This window comes from Artemia franciscana, chromosome 1, assembly GCF_032884065.1.
Source record: "Artemia franciscana chromosome 1, ASM3288406v1, whole genome shotgun sequence".
Classification (NCBI taxonomy): domain Eukaryota; kingdom Metazoa; phylum Arthropoda; class Branchiopoda; order Anostraca; family Artemiidae; genus Artemia; species Artemia franciscana.
Genome location: NC_088863.1, coordinates 13723836 through 13734125, shown reverse-complemented (window position 1 = coordinate 13734125; position 10290 = coordinate 13723836). Strand labels below are relative to the sequence as shown.

Sequence of the window (10290 nt, the reverse complement as noted above, 5' to 3'; positions counted from 1 at the left end):
ACCAGTAAATGGAACACTTTTACGTAAGTTAAAACTGATGAGGATACTGGCACAAAAAGGGACCCTGAGATGGGTCCAAAGGACTCCTAAGTAGATTAAAAATAGTGCAGAAAATTTCATTTTGCAAAAATTTTACCCATTACCCTAAAATATTGCTCTTATCTAAAGGTAAATCTGAAGGTAAAGTAATATTTAAAGGTAAAAGAGGGAGTAAATATAACTCCCTCCTATCTAAAGGCTGAACTCGTGTAAAACTTTGCTGTTGAGTATATCGTAGGTTTCCAGGCAGAGGTGCATGCTCTATTGCTAGTTTTGGCCATGCTACATCTTCAAAAATGACAAAGAACTGTCAATATTTTCAGCCAAGCTTGTAGCTATTTTAATTAGGCCCGAACATATTCTCGATCATTTTTCTGTGAATAATTGTTTAATCTGCTCTGGTCCTCTATCTGCTCCAGGAGATTTATTAACACTGTTTTGTCTAATGAATTTCCAGCATCCAGGCTAGAGTTCAGTGGTTACTGTATTCGGCCTACTTCAGTTCCTGCCCATATATACATATTGATAACAACGAGACTGATGACTAATAGTCAGTGCCAGATCTGACTATTATCATAGTTATCATAACACATTACTTTTCTTATTTAATGAAATACGTCTCTTCTAATACAAGTACCCAATAATTGAGATGGAAGAGGAGCGTGCGTAACTGTGGTAGCCTCAGGCGGGTTGGTGCTGCAGTGAGTTGTAAGCAGTAGTAATTTTAATAATAATAAACATGTATAGTTCTTTAAACAATAATGTCATAAACACAAAAAATTGAATGAATTTGAGCACTGTACTTGGGGCTAAAATGTTATTTCTCCAGTGTCCCTATTACAAACAACTTTTGCCTCTTAATTGCAACATCCTCCCTAAAAACTTGTGTCAGAGCTTTGACGCGGATAATTCCACTTCACAAAGGTCATTCTTTTTGTGAAATATTTGGAAAAGCAATATATAAAAAATTTTCATTATTTTCTTAAATCATCAAGCTTTTTTCCAAATTCCAAATTCGGCTTCAGGTCTGGACACAATACTAAAAACGGTATTCTTGCTTTCATCCAATATTTTCAAGAATGCTCGGTAAGAGGAAACATTCCAGTAACAATATATTTAGAATTCAAAAAAGCATTTGATACAATATATTTTTATATTGGGTTTGTATTTGATACAATTTCTTGTATACTGGGTAAGTGTGGTGTTCATGGACTGGCACTGGATTTAGTTAGATCTTTGATAATAGAGCTAAAAACAGATGGGGGCAATTTACCTTCTCACTGTTCCTCTAATCCCAGGTCCTCTACTTTTTCTCATTTACATGAATGATCTTCACCGCACCTTGTCAATCTTCTGTCTCAACACGCATTTTGCAGACAATACCAAAATTTTACTTTCTGAGAGGAATTGTGAGACTTTGGTGAAGAAGCCAGATACTCAATTTTCTGGTCACCATATAAACGCCATCCTAAATAGTCTGAAAGAACCAGGATACCCGACCCTATTTTTATAGTATTATCAGATAACGCACAAAGACAGCTGTATCATATGCTTTTTGTCTGCGATCAAGGAAGAGTCGAAATACTTCGGCCTCTGATGTAACTTATTGTCTTTACCAGTGAAAATTAATGGCTTCTATTTGAAAGTAGTTGTGCTAGGTGAAAATAATTATCAGGATTGGACTCAGAGCTTTAATGATCAGCTGGAAAAGTATTTTGAAGAACCTATCCCTACTCTTTTCCCTTTAAAGTGTTTTGATCACCATTTATAGTTTTTGTGTTATAAAATTAAAATCCTTGCTTTATAAGCTTTGAAATCTTTTTCTCAAATTCAGGAAAAACAACTTGGTTTGGCTTAAAATCCAGCCAAAATATAAGAAATAGCACTTTCATAAACTTGAAGTCTGTAACTCTAACTTATAAGTCCCAGATTTTAAACTGTGTATTTATTATTTCTTTATACCTGTATTCTCCCCCCCCACCCCACCCAAAAAAATATTCTAATTTAATCAAACATTTGTTCTAATTCAAGACAACCAGTCTGGTTTCTGGAAATAGAAGTTCTAAAAATAGAAACTAGGTCACGATTCTCAAATTTAAACTGGAATTCATGAAAAATTAAAATTTTATGGGGTAATTAGCCCTAGGCCTAGTCTTTCTTATTTTTTCTGCCAGTTCGTTATATTTTAAAACCTTTTGTTTCTGTGTATGTTTATAGGTGAGATAATAACCTACAAATTCCTTAATGAGATTCTCATCCAGCTGAATCAGAAAGCAACAAAGCTCTTTTTATAAGGGAAGGCAAACAATCTGACGGATTTTGCCACAAAAGATGATGTCAGCAACCTTTACACATACCTATGTGATCTCACAGGAGGAAAGCTTCTGAAATCCTACATATCAGATGTGTCTAACCATCACCTCAATCTCTCCTTCCAAGTTAAATGGATGGAGAGACCTTTCTTCCAATCTTCTCAGTGCTGATGCTGTTGTGTAGAATAATAATGATCTCGCAAGCCTACCCACTAGTACCTAAGAACTGCTAATGGATGATGGTGAAACTCTCTTCACATAGGTATCAAAGGAATGGAATGCAGGTGAAAACTCACCTCTGATGACAAGGAAGGGCAACAGCATATACTTCCTAATACAAATTAAGGAGTAAATAGTCTCAACTTCAAGGCAGTTCTGAGACTTAAATTTTATGACTGAGACTGCATTTAAAATGTGCTCAATACAAGCAGATGAATGTGGAAAGGACATGATAGAGAAGATGAATGGACAAAGCTCTAAACATTTCATGGAGCCAAGAACATTTTAAAGCTAATTCAGTTTCCATGCAAAAGCTCTGGACACTTAAAGTACTGAGGTGGCACACACTTAGAGTGAGCAGGGATTGATTGCCACTGAGCTTGATTCTTCTAAAGCTTGTTCATTGACTAGGCTAGTGAACATGACTAGTACTGGCATGTTCTTTACCAGAGGCAGCCACAACAGGAGTAGCATAGTAATTGTAATTCTGGCCAACCTAGATCACCCCATCAATTTACTTTATTTTCAGTCCATTTTACATCATTTTAACATGAAATATTAAACATTTTGAACATTTTCCATCCCGATATTCCACATGAAAAAAAAACATCCTTGAAAATCAAAGTTTGGTCTCATTTTTATACTTTTTCACAATTCTTATATACATGAACACAGGAGCTGGACCACATAGTTAATCAATCCAATTTACTTCATTTTCAACTGAATTTACACAATTTTAAAGAGCTGGACCCCTTAGACTACCCCATCAATTTACATCATTTTCAGTCAATTTTACATCATTTTAACATCATATTCATATTACTTTAAAGAGAAATGTAAATGGAAAAATGGAAAATAAATATAATCAAACCGTTAAAAAAGTAGACTTGGATCTAGGAATTGAATACAAAATTAAACCAATGAAATGTACAAAAACTAAATATGGAAGTTAACTCTTTATTACTATTAATTTTAAAATTGAGGTGGTTTATATCTTTGCACTAAAACGATTTGATTCTACAGCAGCTGATTTTGAAAGGAAATTTAAAAAATTAGGCAAAGGTATGATTTTAAAGGCTAATGGAAGAAAAGGGAAATATTATAACAATTATTTAGAAATCGATATCAAACTATACACAAAATATTAAATCATATTAAATTATTATATTTTATCAGTAGTATAGAAAGAAAAGAATATAATTAAACTATTTTTTTAATTACATCAAAAATTCTTATTTCAGAAGACCTGTTTTGATCTTAAAATTCATGATGGGAAATTGTAAAAATGTCCGAAATTTTTATTTAAAATGGTGTGAATTCAATGGAAAAGTGGGTAAATTGGATTGATTAATGATGTGGTCCAGATCTTGTGTTCTTGTACCTGAAAATTGCAAAAAAAAGTACAGAAAAGAAAATGTAAAAAAAAATGTGAAAAAGTATAGAAATGAGACCAAACTTTCATTTCCAAATACTTTTTTTCAATTTAAATGTTGAGATGGAAAATGTTTAAGATGTTAATATTTAATGTTAAAATGATGTAAAACGGACTCAAAATAATGTAAATTGATGGGGTGATCTAGATGGTCCAGCTTTTTAAAATGGCGTGAATTCAATTGAAAATAGGTAAAAAGATTGATTAATGATGTGGTCCAGCTCCTTTGTTCATGTAAATGAAAATTGCGAAAAGCATAAAAAAAGCATGCTATTTGATGTTAAAATGACGTAAAATGGACTGAAAATGATGTAAATTGATGGAGTGATATAGGTGGTCCAGAATCAGCAATTACTATATTATGAACATGGTCAATCTCTAGACCCAGGAAATTTCAAAGGATGGTCTCAAATAAGTGGAGACAATTTTGCAAAGGCAGTGAAGCCTAACCCCTCCACTAACTCCCCTAACTCGGAAACTGCAACTTTGTTGCCTTGAATTTTTTTAAAAAGTAGACTTTAAATGCTCTTCACAGTTCTAAAATGTGTAGAACTACAGACTCAAGGGACAGACAACACTGTGGGAGCTGTGATGTATTTTGATGAATGCTGTGTATAGTTGAATACCCTGGGGACAAACTTGTAACATTCTAAGGGTATTTCCTTCAGTCCACTAGATATGCTCAGAGCAAGGTTATGGCAGACACATCTGACAATAACAATATATAGATTGCCAATTTTCTCTAGAACCTTCAACCTCTTTATCTCTCCCATATTCACAGAGTCATTATCTTATCCAATTCTCCTTTGGAATATTTCTGATTGAAGCTTTTTACCTACTTCTTCTTTAATGTTTTGAGCTGTTGCTGATGGCACCTCAATGAGCCCTAATAAGTGATTGCACATATATTTGAGCTGAGGACACCAGAAGCAAGCTACAGTGGCCATACATTTAACAGCAGGTATGTCTATTGATTCATCCAAAGAGATTGAAAACTATTCCCCCTGAATTTTCTCTGAGAGAGACTGATTTGCAGCAGGGGCTAATTTTTTCACAGCCATAATTTGTATTTATCACAGCTGCAAGTAATTTTACTTGCAATCACGGAATCAGGCATGGGCTCTATGATCCTTAAAGACATGTTATGCTCTGTAATGAAAGCACTGACTTCATCATGGCATTTCTGACATTCTTTTCATGACATCATACTCTTCTAAAGTTCAACATTATTTGACGATGTTTTTGATAGGTTGTTTGTGTGCTGCTTTGCATCAAAGTTCTAGATGTTAAATTAAATTCTGGGTTTGATGTAACTTTTGCTATAACGTTTTTACTTTATCTTTTACAAACCCTGCAAGGGACCTGCATACCATTCTTTTAATCCTTCTGAATCCAATTTTGCAGGTCTTTGCCAGAAATCCAATAACAACTGAATAAGTACTTGTATATCTTTTCCTTTTTTGGCTTTGTTTGGATAGTCATATCATCCTTAACACATTTCGCATCAGTCTTCAGACTCTTCAAATCTAAGCAATTCAGGTTTCTTATCATTTTTTTTTGTCTACTGAAATCATATCCAGATTGCAGTTTCTGCTGTTATTCTGCACAGGTTTGCTAGGATATTTGCATTCTTTTCAGTTATCTTTACAGTCTTCATTAACGCTTATTGCAAGTGCAGACCTAAAAAGATACTAATTCTAGAATGCTCTGTATAGAGGACCTTTTCTCAACCGACAGGAGGATCAGTAGCTGAAAATAAACTGAAGGAAATGCAGGGTATTTTACCAGACTTTGTTCACAAATTTATATGGTCCTGCAGAACATTCTTTGAAAATTGCTTTAAGGGTATTAACAAAGAAATGAAAATAAAAACAGTATGCTGACAGCTACAATAAATGTTTAGTAACTTTAGTAAGTTTTTGCAACTGGAACATAGTTTTTTTTTTTTTTTTTACTGGATATCTTATGCTCACGCACTGAAAAATTGGAAGCAATTTTAAACTAGCCTATGCCAGGCTGAAAACCAGATAATATTTTAAAAATGTACCGCCTTTGAAAAAATACAGGCTGTGTTGTACCTTTCAAAAATAAATATTTCTCTTTTAGACAGGTCAGCATAGTAATACACGACCTACGACAATTCCAAACAAATGCTTTGCTCCTAATAAATATAAGCCTTCAGAGAAATGTAGGGTAGGACTCAACTTTTTTTTTCTTTTACAATTTGGAGTGCAAAGTGTGACTCAATCAACTTAAGGTATAAGAATAAAGACTTAAGAATGCTAAGAACTGTGTCTAGACATAATCTTTCTTCCTGCAAAACAAAAAATAAGGTAAAAGTTAGCCTGGAAAATAGTGTAAAAAATGCAGGAAAATTCTGTAAAAAAATTCTAGACATACAATATAGTAGCACATAACCAGACAATATCAGCAAATCCCAAGTCTTTGGTACATTAAAATAAAGTAGCAATCCATCTATCAAACCATAACCTAAGCTCAAATATGGAATTTCCAACTTCCATTCTTTACATGAAAAGCTCACAATTTTGTCAAATAGCTAAAACTGACAAACTAGCTTGCATAAATTTTTAGGTAAAAATTTTGCAATTCATATTATTGACCAACAAATAAAGTGAACATACCACTAGATGCCATTTCTTATGCTCTTTCTGAATGTAATAATTGATTTTCTTGCAAATTCAGTGTTAAACCCTTTTAGGACCATTGATAACAATAATTTCATTCTACACTTTTTGGATATGAAAATGCATTATAACATTTGTTTCAAACTTACTATTTAGCTCTAAATCCATTTTTAAAAGTTGTACAATTCACAAATATTGATTTGTCAAGATTAAGTTGATTTAAAAAAATCAAAATCAATCTACTATGTTTTTCCTTTATTCTATTAGACTGCTTAAAAGCTGCCATTTCACCTATATCTAAAAAAAATGTCAAAGCCAACAAAAGGAACATGGCAGACAGAAAAATAGAGAAATTGTATAGAATATTTTATCCAGCTTAATCTTGATGAATTACTGCTTGTGAATTATATAACTTTAAAAAATGGATTTAAAATCAAATAGAAAGTTTGAGATTCATGGTTTAGGCCTTCTTTATACCTGAAAATAAGATTTTTTTTCAAAAAGGGCTTAAATTTGAATTTGCAAAAGAAGCAATGTAAAGCAATTTGTAAAGGGCATAAAAAAGGCATCAAATCAAATATTTGCTTTATTCATAAATCACTAATGTGAACAGCAAAATATTTAGGACCAATTTTTTCTTCACTGTTTAAGGTTGCATAGCCAAAGTTGCAATTGTTTTCCATAAGCCTACCTTACAAATGACATATTCCTAGTCAGGAGCACTAACTTAAGAGGGTATCTCATTTAGAGAAGGCAGTGCTATTAGTAGTGATAAAAACTCAGAGGTTGGAGAAAATGTCCAAAATGTCTTTTTCAAAATGTGAAAATGTCTTTTTATGATGATTAATAAGTCATTTAATATAATCCAATATGAACTTCAAAATTTTTTTAAGGAAACTTTTCACCATTAATATATATATATATATATATATATATATATATATATATATATATATATATATATATATATATATATATATATATATATATTTCTTTATGGATTTTTTTTCAAACATTTATTTTCTTTTTTTTAATTCATTGTCTCTAATTGCTCATGATGTCATTCTCTGTGCATGTTTATTTAATTCTTTTGTTATTGTGGTATTTATTTTGTCATTCTGCTTTGTGTGGTAGGCCATGGACTTCAGTATTTGATCTTCAAATGGTCTTACTTATGTTGTGAATATTGATAGGGTTACAAAAACCACAAGCTGTGTTTCTCTGTAGTGACCCAGTGTGGACTATTTTATTTGTTACACATAATATATCAATAAATTGAACTGAATTAAAGGAGGTGCAGCAGCAGCATATATTCCAAGGCATTATAATCAGAGAAGGTGCCTTAAATTCTTATCAGTGATAACAGTACTGCCTCCTCTAAAGGAGATACCTTCTATCTTCTATTTAAAGATATAATAAAACAGATAATTTTGATTTTGAAGTGATTAATTTCCTATTCCCTGAAAGTAATAGGCTATACACTCAAATATCAAATATTCAGCATTTTACTCACAGTTACTTAGATATGCAAGGATTTATAGTAATTATATTGATTTTAAAAATAGATGTAAAATTTTAAGCCAAAAATTGATTTTAAGAGGTTTTCCTGCAAATAAATTAACTTGGCAATTTAAAAGATTTAGTTTTCATTATAATGAACTTTTAAATAAATAACAAAAGAATTATCTTGAAATAGTTAGTGAAATCTTTGGTTGATTTTGATTTTCCTTGTTGCTGACTTTGTCATGTCCCTAAGTTTGGCAATGGATTTCTGGAGGATTTTGCATATATTGTATTTTTAAAAGGTCTTATTTTGTATTCATTTCCTTGAATTTTATCTAGGTCACATTTACATCAATACAGAAAATTTGATATAGTGAAAAAAATTTAATAGTTGTTTAGTATTAATATAGGTTGTGAATTGGTAACATAAATACACAAGGGCCAGAACCAAGGTATGATAAGCTTGTTTTGGTGTTACTTGGTTGTTCTACATTTGTTTTTTCATAGGCATATATTTTGGGGGTGATACCTAGCACAGGGATACCATAGGGAATTTAGGGTAGGCATGCCACTTGCCTGGGTAGGGAATTTAAAGTGCCAAAACCCTATAGGCAAGTGTATATTCTCCTGATAAGCCCTTGTGTTTGGTTGTTGTCTCGGAATTATTTGTCCTTTTTTTACTGTTTTTAATATTTGGTAAATGACAACTTATGCTTACTTACAACATGATTGCCTGTCCATGAATTATTCTTTATGGTTGATTGTGTATGGCTATGCTGTTTGACCTATGTAGGCTAATTGTATGGATGAGTAGGGTTAAGGCCCCATTCAAGTACTGATCTATATTAATTACTGATGTAGGAAAATAGTCTTCCTTTTCTTTTTTTGTCTTCTTTTTTTTGTGATTGTGCTGTTGCATTGGTAATTTCTTTATTCAATATATAAATACTAATAAATTGTATTGAATTAAAGGAGGTGCGGCAGCAGTGTAAATTCCAAGGCATTATAATCAGATAAGGTGCCTTTAAATTTTTATCAGTGATACCAGCACTGCCTCCCCTACATGAGATACCTTCTAAACTTAGTGCTCCTGACTGCATATTCTTGACCTGATCACAAGCAATATATAGACCTAAATAATAAGCTGGCTATATGACTACATATTTAAGGGTAAATGTAGGTTAAAGAAGTCCCCCCCCCAAATAGAACCAGCATATAGACCTAGAGTAGAGTGATTTTCTTATAGCCTGATTCTACGCCAGACATACTAGAAAGTATCTGTGCCGCTTTACGGCCCGACTCTTATGCAGTAAAAAATATGTTTTCATTTGAGAGGTAGCTAATCTGCACCTTTCCATATTAAAGCATTACCAATGACTCAAATGTTAAGCATACTTCAACAGGCATTGGCCTTGTGACTAAAGTTTTAAATTTGTTGCCAATTTTATGAAATTTTTTGAAAGTTGTAAAGGTACGCTCGCACATAGCCCAGTTGTATCTCCGAATCCAATAACGCTTGAAAATGCTTCTGGGACATATATATATATATATATATATATATATATATATATATATATATATATATATATATATATATATATATATATATATATATATATATATATATATATATATATATATATATATATATATATATATATATATATACATATATATATATATATATTTATGTAAATACCCCCTCATTATATACCCCCTCCTAACGTATTATATTTCATCAAATTCTAGTATATTTTATTAGGGTCAACCTAATTTCACTTCTTGGGTGTTCTTGGGATATTTAACAGGTACTTTTTATCATTCTAATAATAAACTTCATTTATAGGTTAAAGTGCTTCAAGTACTACATGCTGCTTCCAAAATTCTGTCAGCCGCATCTTACTTTGTTAAAAATTGAGGACTAGCTTGGATTGAATTTATTGATGAATGTATTTTACTCGGGAAAAAATTCTTTTTTAAGAACTCAGCTTCAACACCTAACGAAGCTAATGATTCATTTATGGAAATCATCGCAAATTGCTTTCAGTAGTAAGCAGCGTTTGTAGGGAACAAAGACGCAGAACTGCTATCTGGCCATGTGCCATCTGAAGATGATTAAAATAATGCACCTAGCACCAAG

The 10290-nt window shown here is 32.1% G+C and overlaps 1 protein-coding gene across 8 annotated transcripts in view; it reads right to left on the bottom strand.

Annotated features, from left to right (window-relative positions):
- LOC136026085 (FGGY carbohydrate kinase domain-containing protein-like) overlaps nt 1-9608 on the bottom strand; it is a 99894-nt gene extending 90286 nt beyond the window's left edge. For 5 of the 8 annotated variants that reach the window (XR_010617202.1, XM_065702343.1, XM_065702359.1 and 2 more), the window contains exon 1: nt 9522-9593. The gene's annotated coding sequence lies outside the window, so the exon portion shown is untranslated. Of the gene's footprint in view, nt 1-1312; nt 1408-9500 lie in introns of those variants that run through there. The other 3 variants (XM_065702310.1, XM_065702299.1, XM_065702320.1) reach the window with 3 other exon arrangements.
- Between the last annotated feature and the right edge of the window lie 682 nt (nt 9609-10290).